Source organism: Papaver somniferum, chromosome 4 (genome assembly GCF_003573695.1).
Source record: "Papaver somniferum cultivar HN1 chromosome 4, ASM357369v1, whole genome shotgun sequence".
Taxonomy (NCBI): Eukaryota; Viridiplantae; Streptophyta; class Magnoliopsida; order Ranunculales; family Papaveraceae; genus Papaver; species Papaver somniferum.
In genome coordinates this window covers 72,385,009-72,401,321 of record NC_039361.1, presented here as the reverse complement: position 1 = coordinate 72,401,321, position 16,313 = coordinate 72,385,009, and the positions used below count along the sequence as shown (strand labels likewise).

The window sequence follows — 16,313 nt, the reverse complement described above, 5'->3', positions numbered from 1 at the left end:
GATAGACGAGTTTTAGTCTCCAGATACCTTTTGTCGATGAAGTTCCACAAGCTATCCTTAGTAGTTATTCATCTTCAATTGATGAACGCCGTGAAGTCTAATGCTCAACTACACAATATATCCTAGTCCGAGACATAACTATAAGTAGAATAGAAATCAAGACTTATAGTTTTGATCATTAACATTGACAAACAAGATTGAGATAGCAACGCTTGCGAGTTCGACCGAGAAATGCTCTAACAATATCCCCCTTTGTCAATTTTAGCGACAAAACTATCAATACATATGTATTACAAAATAAATAAACTTTGTAGCTTCTCATCATGCTTGATCTCCTTGGTTCTTCAACAATACTCGAAATCTTCGTCACTTCCAAGTACTCCAATGATTCTAAATATGTTCAACTCAGCATCATAGTTATTGAAGATCCGTAGCTATAACAATGAAAAAGCAGTTACTCTCAATCATTGTTATACAGTGTCATAGTATCATTATACAACATCAAAGTCCAATTGCATCACAACTTTGACAACAAAACTATGGTGATATGTATCACTCCCCCTTAGTCAATACTTCATCTCACAATGAAAACCACTCCCCTTTACATAATGGCATGTATGATAGCATTTAATTCATCATAATTTTGCTTTGCAGCAATAATCTCGGCAACATCATATTTATCAATATCCTTTGGAGTTGTTACATCGCCTTCTGTAACTTCCGGAGGATCATAGCCATTAACCACATAAACCCATGATTGAAAATCACGCACTTGACAAAAGTCACGCATAGAAATTTTCCACCACAAATAATTTGAGTCATCGAAGAATGGTGGTACGTTTATAGAGATAACACCTCTGTCCATATTCAGATCACTACAAATACAGACTTATGAGATCTTAACGTGTTTGCCTGCTCTGATACTAATTGAAAAAGCGGGGGTCTAACAACCATACCCAATATTTCGTTTGGAAATCTTAATAAACAAACTCCAACATACTTTCAAGAGAATTGAAAAAGTGGGGGTCTAACAACCTCACCCAATATTTCGCTTAGCAATCTGTATGGACTAACTCCAATATACGGAGTTATATCTCAATATATCGATTCAATACTTACTCAAGCAAATAGTAATTCGCGAGTCTAATTGAATACAAGAGAAATTAACTTGAACGGTACCAAAGACCAATGTTCAAGTATCAATTAACAACCAAAGGTTGGACTTATCAATTGATCGATTCAAAGTACAACCTGTGATATTTCAATTATACAACAAAATATAATGCGGAAAAGAAATAACACAGACACCAGAAGTTTTGTTAATGGGGAAACCACAAATGTAGAAAAACCCCGGGACCTAGTCCAGATTGAACACACACTGTATTAAGCCGCTACAGACACTAGCCTACTACAAACTAATTTCGTTCTGGACTGTAGTTGAACCCCAATCAATCTCACATTGATCCAAGGTATAGTTTTGCTCCTTACATCTCTGATCCCAGCATGATACTACACACTTGATTCCCTTAGCTGATCTCACCCACAACTAAGAGTTGCTACGACCCAAAGTCGAAGACTTTAATAAACAAATCTGTATCACACAGAAAAGTCTACAGGAATATATAAATCTGTCTCCCACAGAAATGCCCACGAGTTTTGTTCCGTATTTTGATAAATAAAGGTGAATCGAAACCAATTGATATACCTGACTTATATTCCCGAAGAACAGCCTAGAAATATCAATCACCTCACAATAATCTTAATCGACTAGCGAAACAAGATATTGTGGAATCACAAACGATGAGACGAAGATGTTTGTGACTACTTTTCTATCTTACCTGTCGGAGAAATTAATCTCAAGACAATCTTACGATTGCACTCAATAACGATAGAAATAACAAGATCAGATCACGAAACTACAGAGAAAATAGTTGGGCATGGCTTCACAATCCCAATGAAGTCTTCAACTCGTTAACCTACAGAGTCTCGATAGAAAAATAAGGTTAAAGGAGAGTCGACTCTAGCTTATACAACTAGTATCACACAGGAGGTGTGGGGATTAGGTTTCCAGTTGCTAGAGTTATCCTTTATATAGTCTTCAAATCATGGTTTATAATAAATGCTTCCTTGGTAACAAAGCATTCAATATTCACCGTTAGATGAAAACCTGATTTGATTCAAGCTAGTATTTTTCAACCGTTAGATCGAATCTTAGCTTGTTATACTCAAATGAAATGCACGTTTATTTAGGTTTGTGTAAGCGTACCTAAACGTGTACACCTAGTTGGTTCAACAGTAGTTAACCAATGGTTAGCCATATGAGCACTTTCATATCAACCTTATTCATCTTCACCATAATTTGTTCAAATGACTCATAAGAACTTGTTAGAGAGTTGTTCAATTGCTTAGATCTCATAGAACTATATAAGACACAATCGAAACAAAACCGATTTTGATTCACTCGAAACAATCATAAACATTATAGCCACGGTTTGCAAATATGCATTCCTTAGTTTATATATTTCTTAGTTCACGTATAAACCGTTTTTAGCAAATAACCCACTCAAGTATGCATACTGGTACGCATACTTAAGTACCCGGATTGAGTTTGTTTTCAGTTCTGAAACTCCAGCAGAAATTCACGGGATGTGAACTTCCGCAGTACGTGTACGAGTACGCGTACTTAGCTTCCGGACATCCTGAACAGTAAAGTACGCATACTTTAATTCAAGGATTTTGGACTTACACAAGTATGAGTTCACATACAATGTTTATATGCATTCAAGGTTATATATTCTAAACTCTCATTTCAATCATTGAAACATTCTTAGAGGATGTTAAATAGAGGTTATTCACACACTATTTTTCATCAAAGCGATTTTCAAGATATTGAAATAATCAACATGACTTTCGTCACTTGTAAAGATGTACTTGGCCAAAGTGAAAGCTTACCAACACATATTTCGAGAAATAGATAAGCGAGATAAACTCGGCTCGAAATAGCAAATGTGTATAATCAAAGTCTATATAGCAATACGACTTTTGTCTCAAGTTAAGAGATATAGTAGATAAACTTTTGAGTGATAGATAAGTTCAAGTCTCCACATACCTTTTAGTCGATGAAGTTCCACCAGTTCCTTGAGCAGTTCTTCGTCTTTGCATGATGAACGCCGTGGAGTCTAGAGCTCAACTACACTTTCTATCCTAGTCAGAGACTTAGCTATAAGTAGACTAGAAATCAAGACTTATAGTTTTGGCAACTAAACTTGACAAACAAGATTGAGATAGCAATGCTTGCGAGTTCGACCGAGCAGTGCTCTAACAATTTCTCCCTTTGTCAATTTTAATGACACAACTATCAATACATATGGAATACAAAATAAATAAACTTTGCAGCTTCTCTTCCACATGCATGATCTTCTTGGTTCTTCAACATTACTCTAAATCTTCGTTACTACCAAGTACTCCAATGATTCCAAAGATATTCAATGCAGCATCATCGTTGTTGAAGATCCGTAGCCATAACAATGAGAAAACAAAAGCTCTCAATCATTGTTACACAGTGTCATAATATTATTACACAACATCAAAGTTCAAATGTATCACAACTTCAACAACAATACTATGGTGATATGTATTACTCCCCCTAGTCAATACTTCATCTCACATGAAAATGTCATGTGCTTGGGGTGCCACATATCGTTATTATGTCTGTCTTTAGTGGTTTAGTAGTTAATTGTAATGGTGGGCTGTGATTGTACCACCTGTTGGCTATCTAACCGTGGGTTCTAGGGTAGTACTTCAGAGATTTATATACTCTCGTGTCTGTAATGGAAAGGGCATCGAATATTAAGAAATCAATAGAACTTTTTCTTTAGGCTGTGTTCATTTGAACTCAGAGAGGCTTGATTCTCACGAACCCAGAGAGGTTTATCCTCAATCTATCCACCCAATCTTGTCATCGTACTCAGCTACATGACAATTAGTATCTAGAGCCGTTTCGATTCTATGAGTTTCTTCAATGGAGGTTGCGGATTTGGACGAGTTTTATCCTACAGAATTCACAGAAAATGAATTATTATCACAGAATATTTATGGCTTAGGAAAACCTCTAGCTAGAGTAGCAGAGAAGACGGAAGATGAACTTCATCGACCTCCTAATATGATAGTTGGATGGATGAACGTCTTATCAAGGGAAATCATGGAAATACTGGTGATGAAGCGTAGATTATATGCTGAGAATTCAGTTGAAAGTCTGGAGTTACTCCAATTGGTGGTTAAACAATTGAAGATGATGAAGACTTATATCGCTGATGACACAAAATTAACCCCAGTTGATACAGTTTCAGTAAGGAATTTCACTTAGAACACTTCAATTCCATCATAAGAAGAAAATGATGATTGTCTCGATTTTGAATTGCTCATCCCTTCATTTTTCTTCTATGAAGAGGAAGATTTGTTTGATGAGGTGAATCAACCTAAAGAAGATAGGAGTTCTGAGGTTAATTATGAGAAACTTGAATGCTCGAAGGAATTGGGCATTAGTCACAGTAAACTAATTGGTAATAATTTTTTTACTCTTCTTTTTGAGTATACTCATTCATTATTTGATAGAGGGAAGGAAATTGATCTCAGTTTAGGGAATTTTGATTTTGCTAAATGTTATTCTGAATTTGGGTCAAATCTGATGTGTGCTTGAAATTGTTGGAAGGATACTATAGGGAACTTGTTCAAGAATTGATTCATAAACATGGGTACTGGTCAGAATCATGGTTTAGGGATCACATTGTTTGTATGTTAGCTAATAGTGGTATTTCTAGTACCACCTGTCAGGTGTTTGTTCAAATGCTTCCAATGGATATTTTATGTTTTGAGCATAATTTTTTTTTCAACCACTCACTCTCTACTGGGACATTTTCTTGTCATTGTCTCAAGTCTGTTGATACGGTATTTGATTGTGGTAAATCAATTGAAACGGGTGAGAGGTATTATTCTTATGATAAATATATTTCTAATTTCTACCTTAATTCGTGTTTGGTTGGTCGTAATGGGTGGATATTCGTGGATGCTTACTATGAAAAATTCGCTTTTGAGCTACTTGCGGAGTTTGGGTACTGTTTAGATTTGTAAGTCGAGTATTCAAATCTGTCGTTGCTCGATAAGAATAGTGCTAGTCGTGATATTACCCAGCTATCTGATAAAAGGCCTCACCTACGCAGTATTCTCTGGATTATTTTGTTTCTTCATGTGCCAAGACAAAGTGAGTCTGGTGATGTGCCAAGACAAATTTAAGTTACCTACTTTTGGGAATTATGAAAGCCTGGCCATTCGAGAAGAAGAAAAGAAGGTACACCTCAATTCTGTCAAGCTTGTTCTCAAATTCTTGTGTTATGCTCAACATGTCTCCTATTGTTGTTCATGGATGTGGATTTTGCATGGTGCTGTTTATTTTTCTATCTACTTATGTTATACTTGTTCCATATTTGACCGTGGAAAGAGGGTCCATGAGTCAATTTTAGTGAATGCTAACACTGCAAAATTTGTTTATGGTTTGGTTTTTAAACTGGGGTCCAGTTCCGCATTACAATTTATGTACCCGATTATGTTTTTGTTGGTGAACGCTAGTGGCAGTGGTGTTAGCGGTAAGTTGTTTCTGCAAACGTCACACAGAGATATTTTAACCTGACGCAGAAGTGGACAGAAATAGTGGGATTTAGGAAGGTATATAAATTATTTGAGCAAGTGTTGGATATATGGGAAGAAGAAACTTTTCTATTGCAGCTTAAGTATAAATTTCTTGATGAGATTTCGATTCTTCTTTTGTGTATGCAAGCAACTGAATTGTCTACCCAAATGATTCGAGTCTTGAGTTCAGATGGGGATTGTGTTAGATTTCGTTACTGTACTCAAAGGATGATTCTCACGATTACTAGCAGGGCTGGTCTTATTTCTTTACACGCTCTTCTACATAATAAAATTTACTGCCATAGATTGCAGAGTCTTGTATCTCAATCAAAGGGGTGTTACTCCTGGACGGATATTCATGCAAGTGTTGTTGGGATACAACATATGCTCGATGGAATTCAAGTTCCAGAAGTGTTGATATTGGTGGTGTCCCAGATTACTAAAATGTTGCTCTGGGTAGGATACTTGAGGTGAAAATTTAAATTGGTTCCACCTGGTTCGTGGAGTATGAGAAGTGTTAGCCTGGAAGTTCATTTCTCAGTTTTGCGTTTTGACGAAAACGAGACTTTTTGGAGCATTTTGTTTTGCAGAGCTGAGGACCATGTCTCTAACAACAGTTATTACCTAGAGTTTTTATGTCCATCTCAGGGAGACACTGCACGGCATATCGAAATGATGAAACACGACAGTCGGAGCACATAAGACTTTTTATCATCAGATCACATACTTGTGATTGCACCTGGTAAGATTGCATTACTCAATGAGCAACACGCTACTCATCTCAGTGGTGTACTAGTAATTATTCATGATACTAGATTGAAGGACACACACTAACTTTGATGATAAAAAAGGGTGGACTTGGGGCAGTCAGAGAAATTCCATATTTGATGTTCTTAGATCTTGTTGTAGTGGGACCCTAGCCATGATTATTGCTGGTAGTGATACGTTCATCAGTGCTTACCAAGATATGAATTGTGAAGTTAGTGGGCATATTTACTCAGTTAAGACAAACTCAAGAGAGTTAAAATCTCTGTTTGATGCATAGATAGGAACTTAGGCCATGGGTGATACAAGCAGCTGTGCAGATAACAGAGTCGCTTGTCTTTTGGAAAACACAAGAATGTCAAGTTCAATGGCTGATAATGATATTCATTGGCGACAGTCGGTTGTTGGGCCTGGTTTGCAATGTGTAAGAGTCTCAAGGTTATTTATTTGCGTTAAGGCTATTGGGCTTCTCATACCAGTTTGAGGGACTAATTCGGCTACAGACCACAATCGTTGCTTGTTACTTCTGCATTCCTCCTGAAGATGTCGCAGGCGATGAATATCTATCAGTCAAGCTGGTTTTCGCGATTCTCAAAGATGTTTTCAAGGGGAGTGGAATGTCATGAGTTTGGGGTGCCCCATATCGTAATTATGTCTGTCTTTAGTGGTTTAGTAGTTAATTGTAATGGTGGGCTGTGATTGTACCACCTGTTAGCTATCTATCCGTGGGTTCTAAGGTAGTACTTCAGAGATTTTTATACTCTCGTGTCTGTAATGGAAAGGGCATAGAATATTAAGAAATCAATAGAACTTTTTCTTTTGGTTGTGTTCACTTGAACTCAGAGAGGCTTGATTCTCACGAACCAGGAGAGGTTTATCCTCAATCTATCCACCCAATCTTGTCATCGTACTCAGGTACATGATAGAAAACCACTCCTCTTTACATAATGATCCGAAAACTGTGTGAACTACACATTAATTATCCCCTTTTTGTCAATAAAATTGGCAAAGGTATGAAAACTAGTGGGATTAGAGCTCTCAATTTATAATCCGGCTTGCGGGTTGACCCTAACCCGGCTTGTTTCAACCCGGCCCGGCTTGGCTTGTTGTCTAAACGGGCCGGGTTAGGGTTGGCATATACAACCCTACTAGAAAACAAGCCGGGCTAGGGCCAACCCGCGGGTTACCCGTCAACCCGTCAAAATTAATAAATATATCCCTCAATCCCACCAACTCTTTAAAATCCATGATTTGCAAACATATATTAGAATTAGTTAATTTTAAATCAATAAATAAAGCTAATTTTGGATCTACCCAAACAAATATAACAATTTTTAGATTTTAAATAATCAATCAATAAATTAAATTACAACTTAGATTCATCAATCACATATTTATTCGGGATGTCCTAAATTGATAAAAGGACTAGCATAATTTAAACAGTGAGTTAGTCTTACTCACATTAATTTAAATTTATAAAATGATAAAAAAAAAAAGTAAAATGCTTAGTTGATGTTAGGGTTCTCTGCCTAAGAAAACTAAAGCGCCGTAACCGGCTATATCGTTGATTAAGTGGCAATAAAAACGTCCACTTTACAACTCAGTGGTGGGGCTTCTAGTTAAACACCAAATTGACCTAGGTTCGACCTTTACTAAATGAATAATCCTAAACAATCCTAAATTTAAAATTTAATTTTTAAATTGATAACATTAACAAGCCAACCCGCCAACCCGTGAGGGTTGACCCGTCTAGGGCTAGGGTTGGGGTTTTGAGCTTGTTCGTGAATAGTACTAGAGCTAGGGTTGACCCTAACCCTAGTACGGGTTGGCAAGCTAGGGCCGGGTTGACCCTAGCTTTCCCGTTTGACAGCTCTAAGGGGGATCCTAATGAAATTTCCATAGAGACACTTCACGACCAAAAGAAAGAACATATCAACCTTTTAGATGCAATCATATAGCCGAAACTACATGCATTCATCAAGGAGTTTATAAAGATACAAGATAACCCCTATAAAATTCCACAATCGCACTCCCCATAATGATTTGGCAATTAAGCACAAGTTCAATTAAGAACTCTCCCTCATAAAATGTCATTCCCGAAAGAACACCAAGAGAGACCTTACTTTCACAAGAAAAGAAGGATTTCTTTGGACATCAACAAATCACATGAAATATGAATTTGTATCTAAAATATTCAATTAAATTAACCACAAGAGAACCCGTGATTAATTACGGAAATGCGCAACATAAGAGAACTTATGGAGCCGCACAGTATATACATAAGAAATATGGATCAGGGAAGACCAATATTGCGGAATAATCAAAGATTCATTATATCTTTCATCACTATTTGCACAATGACATATAATAGACTTAATCTTTGTAAACAAAATCTCATCCTTTCTTCCATCAATATTTGCATAATGACATAAAAGGCTTAAATTTTGTTTGTCAAAATTTTATTCAATCTTTTATCAATACTTGCATATCGACATACGAAGGACTTAACTTTTGACCACGTATGGGACAATCATAGTTCACGGACACAAACACACATATCCTATAACAAATTGCAGTATATAAAACCATAAAGATTAATACTGCAAAAATCATCTCCCAAACAAACTTTAAAATTTAAACAAATAAATCTAAAAACATTGAAGATGAAAATCGTTGGACATAGCTATGTGTAATCACAATAATGGCCATTCCAAACTCTAGTTATTCTTCTTAAAGATACAAGAATAAAATTCTCATAAGAAGATTTCCGAGACATTGAGACGTCTGAAAAATTCTTATTGTCCCCGAACTCCTTGTCGTCAACAACTATGGGAACATACGGTTCGTGAAGAAAGAAGTCAATTCCAACAAACCTTCTAGGCTGAAGATGTCGAACCAGAGCCTTCTGATTTTCAAGAGTTCTCAAAACAAAAGCCTTTATTTGTTGAATCTCCTTTCTTGTCTCCTTCAACTCTTTAAGAACATCAGAAAACTTCTGAGAATTTGAAGGAACAACTCTTGGATTCCTCACATTCCTTCTTTTTCTTAGCAGAGTCGGAGGTATCGTAGATTTTTCTTTTTCCTTCATGATTGATGGCTTAACAATCATATTAACTTCTTTTCCATCAGAAGACATGATGCTTGGAGTATCCATCTGCGTACGATTTTGTGAGAGGAAGTCAGAAAATAAGCTCAACAAGCAGTCTTTGATTAAAAAGAGTTTCAGAGACGGAAAAAGATATATAGGGTTACGAAACCTTCAACACGGGTTCGTGTATACACAAATCTCAACCCTATAAAAGGCAGAATTGTCTATTTTAACCCTCTTTTATTGACTAACCATGGAAGTCCTTTCCAATATCAATTAGATATGAAAGGCGACATGAATTCCGGACTTTGCAATTCTCTCAGAGCAGACACAAACAAAGAAAATCAAAACACCTAAAGACTTTTCTTTTCTTAAAGCCTGAGATGTGCAAAATCTTGTCTCTTTTAATCAGGCACATGAGACAAGATGCACTAACCAACACAATTTAATTTCAGCTGGGATGAATAATAATCTGTCCATCACATCCTTTTCGATCGGTATTCATAGAACCCTGTTTCTCATAGTTTTTAGACCATAACTTTCTTTCCAATGGTCATGTCTTATACTTGGAAACTAACTTCTTTGACGAAGCTAAAATCTTACATACCTCTGCGGTCTTTTGAACAAGTTTAAGCTTAGTTTCTAATCGATTTGCTCTTCGTTAAAGTTTGTTGACATGTCTCAATTTGTGTTTGTACTTGTAACACTTTGATAGTTCATGACCCTTGAGCGAACAATATGAGCATGTCAACCTAGAATATGATTCAGGTATCCGAGATGTGCAAGCTGCTAGACACATAGTAGAACCTTAAAAACTAGACAGAGAGTTTCCAACGGAATTTTTTCTTCCATATTGGTTGAGTTCTCTTCTGAAAGAATATCAAGATTGATGTATGTATTACTACAATTATCAAAATCAATATTTTCACAAAGAAGTGCAAACTTGATTTTTCGTCTTCATTAAAATCATAGTTGTCAAACATTTCATCGAGAGTTGCAGCAAGACCTTTGTTCCCAGTGTATTTTCTACGGTTCGGACACTCATTTGCAAAATGACCAAAACCTTTACACTTAAAGCACTGTGGAATATCCTCGTCAGCATCCCTGTTTTTAGGAGGAATGCGATTATGAGGTTTAACTGATGATCTGAGTTTGTCTCTGGAAAACTGTTTACTTCTCTTCAATAGAAGATCTCTAAACTGTCTTGTGATCAAAGAGACTGACTTGTCAATATCTTCATCTAATGATTCAGCTACATAAAAATCATCCTCAGAGACATAAAAACTTTTACTTTTGTCAAGTAATTTAGTGTTCTTTTGTGCTTTAAAAGCAACATCCTTTCCAGATTTGGATGTATGCTCATGATCAAAGATCTTTAACTTCCCAACCAGAGTATTTCTGGAAAGCGCTGTGAGATTATTTCCTTCAACGATGGCATGCTTCTTAGAATCGTATCTGGATGGCAGCGATTTGAGAATTTTCATCACAATGTCCTTTTCAGGAATAGTCTTACCCAATGCAAATGATGCATTAACAATTTCAGAAACTTTGTGACTCATCAAATGAATCTTCATCTTCCATACGAAGGTTTTCCAAATCAAAATTTAGGTTTTGAAGCATAGCTTCTTTTTCACAGGTATTCTCTTCAAATACGGTTTCTAAGATATCCCAAGCTTATTTAGACTTTGTGCACGTAGTCACATGGTGCTGAAGATCTGGGGTAATGGCATGTATGATATCATTTAATCCGTCAGAATTTTTCTTTGCAGCAAGGATTTCTTCTGGACTATATATACTAATATCCTTAGGTATAAATACACCGCCTTCTGTGTTAACCGGAGGATCATAGCCATTAACAACACGTACCCATGTTTGAAAATCACGAGCTTGAAGAAAAGCACGCATAACGATTTTCCACCATAAGTAGTTTGAGCCATCGAAGACTGGTGGTACGTTTATGGAGATAAAATTTCTGTCCATAGAGTCAGATTCCTACAAACACAGACTTATAAGGTCTTTAAACGTGTTTGCCTCTCTGATACCAATTGAAAAAGTGGAGGTCTAACAACCTCACCAAATATTTCGCTTAGCAATCTGTATGGACTAACTCCAATATACTTTCAAGAGAATCAACTAGATAGTCAGACTCAATCTTAAGAAAAGTATATCAAGGAGTTATATCTCAATTTCTCGATTCAATACTTACTCAAGCAAATAGAAATTCACGAGTCTAATTGAATACAAGAGATATTAACTTGAACGGTACCAAAGACCAATGTTCAAGTATCAATCAACAACCAAAGGTGGGATTTATCAATTGATAGATTCAACGCACAACCTGTGATATTTCAATTATATAATAAAATATAATGCAGAAAAGAAATAACACATACATCAGAAGTTTTGTTAACGAGGAAACCGCAAATGCAGAAAAACCCCCGGGACCTAGTCCAGATTGAACACACACTGTATTAATCCTCTATAGACACTAGCCTACTACAAACTAACTTCGGTCTGTAGTTGAACCCCAATCAATCTCACACTGATCCAAGGTACAGTAGCGCTCCTTACGTCTCTGATCCCAGCAGGATACTACAAACTTGATTCCCTTAGCTGATCTCACCCACAACTAAGAGTTGCTAAGACCCAAAATCGAAGACTTTAATAAACAAATTTGTATCACATAGAAAAGTCTACAGGAATAGATAAATCTGTCTCCCATATAAATACTTACGAGTTTTGTCCCGTCTTTTGATAAATCAAGGTGAGAAGGAAACAATTGATATACCATACTTATATTCCCTAAGAACAACCTAGAAATATCAATCACCTCACAATAATCTTAATCTACTAGCGAAACAAGATATTGTGGAATCACAAACGATGAGACGAAGATTTTTGTGACTACTTTTCTATCTTTCCTGTCGGAGAAATTAATCTCAAGCCAATCTTAAGATTGCACTCAATCACGACAGAAACAGCAAGATCAGATCACGAAACTACAGAGAAAATAGTTGGGTCTGGCTTCACAATCTTAATGAAGTCTTCAAGTCGTTAACCTACATGGTCTCGATATAAACCTAAGGTTAAAGGAGAATCGACTCTAGCTTATACAACTAGTATCACACAGGAGGTGTGGGGATTAGGTTTCCCAGTTTCTAGTGTTCTCCTTTATATAGTCTTCAAATCAGGATTTGCAATCAATGCTACCTTGTTAACAAAGCATTCAATATTCACCGTTAGATGAAAACCTGATTTGATTCAAGATAATATCTTTCAACCGTTAGACCGAATCTTAGCTACTTATACACAAATGAAATGCACATTCATTTAGGTTTGTGTAACCGTACCTAAACGTGTACACCTAGTTGGTTCAGCAGTAGTTAACCAATGGTTAGGCATATGAGCACTTTCATATCAACCTTATTCATCTTCACCCTAACTAGTTAAAATAACTCATAAGAACTAGTTAGAGAGTTGTTCAATTTCTTAGATCTCATAGAAGTATATAAGACACAATCGAACCAAAAACGATTTTGATTCACTCGAATCGATTCATGAACATTATGTCCACGGTTTGCAAATATGCATTGCTTAGTTTATATATGTCTTAGTTCACGAATAAACCGTTTTTTGAAAATAACCCACTCATGTATGCATACCGGTACGCACACTTAAGTACCCGGATTGAGTTTGTTTTCATTTCACAAACTCCAGAAGAAATTCACGGGATGTGAACTTCCGGCAGTACGCGTACTTTAGTTCAAGGATTTTGGACTTACACAAGTATGAGTTCACATACAATGTTTATATCCATTCAAGGTTATATATTCTAAACTCTCATTTCAATCATTGAAACATTCTTAGAGGATGTTAAATAGAGGTTATTCACACAATATTTTTCTTTAACGCGATTTTCAAGATATTGAAATAATCAACATGACTTTCGTCACTTGTAAAGATGAACTTGGACAAAGCGAAAGCTTACCAACACATATTTCGAGAAATAGATAAGCAAGATAAACTCGGCTCGAAATAGCAAATGTGTATAATCGAAGTCTATATAGCAATACGACTTTTGTCTCAAGATAGGAGATAGAGTAGATAGACTTTTGAGTTATAGATAAGTTCAAGTCCCCATATACCTTTTAGTCGATCAAGTTCCACCAGTTACTTGAGAAGTCCTTCATCTTTGCATGATGAACTTCGGGGAGTCTAGAGCTCAACTACACTTTCTATCATAGTCCGAGACTTAGCTATAAGTACACTAGAAATAAAGACTTATAGTTTTGGCAACTAAACTTGACAAACAAGCTTGTGATAACAACGCTTGCAAGTTCGACCGAGCAGTACTCTAACAAGAATCAACTAGACAGTCAGACTAAATCTAGGGAAAAGTATATCAAAGATTTTATATCTCTATTTATCAATTCAATCCGCAATCAGCAAATAGGAATTTGCGAGCCCGATTGAATATAAGAGAAATAACTTGAACGGTACCAAAGACCAATGTTCAAGGATCAATCAATTTCAATCAACAACCAAAGGTTGGATTTACCAATTGATCGATTCAACGCACAACCTGTGATATTTCAATTATATGACAAAAAATAATGCGGAAAAGAAATAACACAGACACCAGAATTTTGTTAACGAGGAAAACCGCAAATGCAGAAAAACCCCGGGACATAGTCCAGCTTCGGACACCACACTGTATTAATCCGCTACAAACACTAGCCTACTACCAATGAACTTCGAACTGGAATGTAGTTGAGCCCTGATCAATCTCACACCGATCAAGGTACAATTGCGCTTCTTACGTCTCTGAACCCCAGCAGGATTCTACGCACTTGATTCCCTTAGCTGATTTCACCCACAACCAAGAGTTGCTACGACCCAAAGTCGAAGACTTGATAAACAAATCCGTCTCACACAGAAAAGTCTATTGGAATAGATAAATTTGTCTCCCACAAAAATACCTACGAGTTTTGTTCTGTCTTTTGATAAATCAAGAGGAACCAATTGATAAACCGGACTTATATTCCCGTAGAACAGCCTAGTATTATCAATGACCTCACAATAATCTTAATCGTATGGTAGCGAAACAAGATATTGTGGAATCACAAACGATGAGACGAAGATGTTTGTGACTACTTTTAATCTTACATATCGGAGATAAATCTCAAGCCAATATTAGCAAAGATAATACTCAATCACGATAGTAAAAGGAAGATCAGAACACGCAACTACAGAGAAAATAGTTGGGTCTGGCTTCACAATACCAATGAAGTTTTCAAGTCGTTAACCTACAGGGTTTTGTGAAAAACCTAAGGTTAAAGGAGAATCGACTCTAATCGCAACTAGTATCACACAGGAGGTGTGGGGATTGGGTTTCCCAGTTGCTAGAGTTATACTTTATATAGTTTTCAAATCAGGGTTTGCACTCAATGTTACCTTGGTAACAAAGCATTAAATATTCACCGTTAGATGAAAACCTAATTAGATTCAAGCTAATATCTTTCAACCGTTAGATCGAACTTAGCTTGTTATACACAAATGAAATGTACCCTCATTTAGGTTTATGTAATCGTACCTAAACGTGTACACCATGTTGGCTCGACAGTACTTAACCGAGTTTAGCTATATGAACACTCTCATATCAACCTTATTCATCTTAACCACAACTAGTTCAAATTACTTAAATGAAACTAGTTAAAGAGTTTTTCAATTGCTATATTCTCATATAAGTATACAAGAACACAATTGAAGCAGAATCGGTTTGATTCACTCAAATCAATTCATGAACATTACAGCCACGGTTTGCAAAGAATGTGTTCCTTATTGTATAAATGTATTTGTTCATGTCACAACCGATTTTAGAACTTTAACCACTCAAGTATGCAAACAGGTACTCATACTTGAATATCCAGACTAAGTTTGTTTTTCGCCAGTATGCGAACGGGTACGCATACCTCCAAACCCAGCATAATTTTCCAAACATGAACCTTACGCTAGTATGCGTATGGGTATGCATACTATGGTTCCCGGACATGGATCACATATATGCAAGAGTGCATAACATGTCTATAATCCAATGTTGGTTAAGTGTTCTAAAATCTATTTAAATCATTGAAACTTCCTGAGAGGATGACAATAGCCGTTTTCATATACTATTAGCATCAAACCAATTTTCAAGTTATTGAAATAATCATAACGAAACATTCCAAGTCTACACCAAATGATTGTATCACACAAACCATGTAAGATGTTACCCGACGATTTTCACATGATCATCTTTTGACTTTCGTCAAGAATATATAAGATCAACTTGGTAAAAGCGAAAGCTTACCAACACATATTTCGAGAAATATGTAAGCGAGTTAATCTCAGCTCGAAATCTCAAATGTATATAAATGAAAACCATAGTAATACGACTTATGTCTCAATATAGGAGATAGAGTAGAACTAGACTTTCCAAGTGATAGATGAGTTTTAGTCTCCACATACCTTTTGTTGATGAAGTTCCACAAGCTCTCCTTAGTAGTTTTTCGTCTTCAATTGATGATCGTCGTGAAGTCTAATGCTCAACTACACAATCTATCCTAGTCCGAGACATCACTATAAGTAGACTAGATATCAAGACTTATAGTTTTGATCACTAACATTGACAAACAAGCTTGAGTTAGCAACGCTTGCGAGTTCGACCGAGCAGTGCTCTAATACAAACACTTTGCGAATATGCATCCCATGCTCTTCGAAAGTCTCACTATAAGTA

At 36.3% G+C, this 16,313-nt stretch overlaps 1 long non-coding RNA gene across 1 annotated transcript; it reads left to right on the top strand.

The window, feature by feature from the left end:
* Positions 1 to 3,855: 3,855 nt before the first annotated feature.
* On the top strand, positions 3,856 to 7,282 carry LOC113275876. Its single transcript, XR_003323807.1, has 2 exons — positions 3,856 to 5,126; positions 5,220 to 7,282. It is a non-coding gene; the product is annotated as an uncharacterized LOC113275876 (long non-coding RNA).
* Positions 7,283 to 16,313: the final 9,031 nt, after the last annotated feature.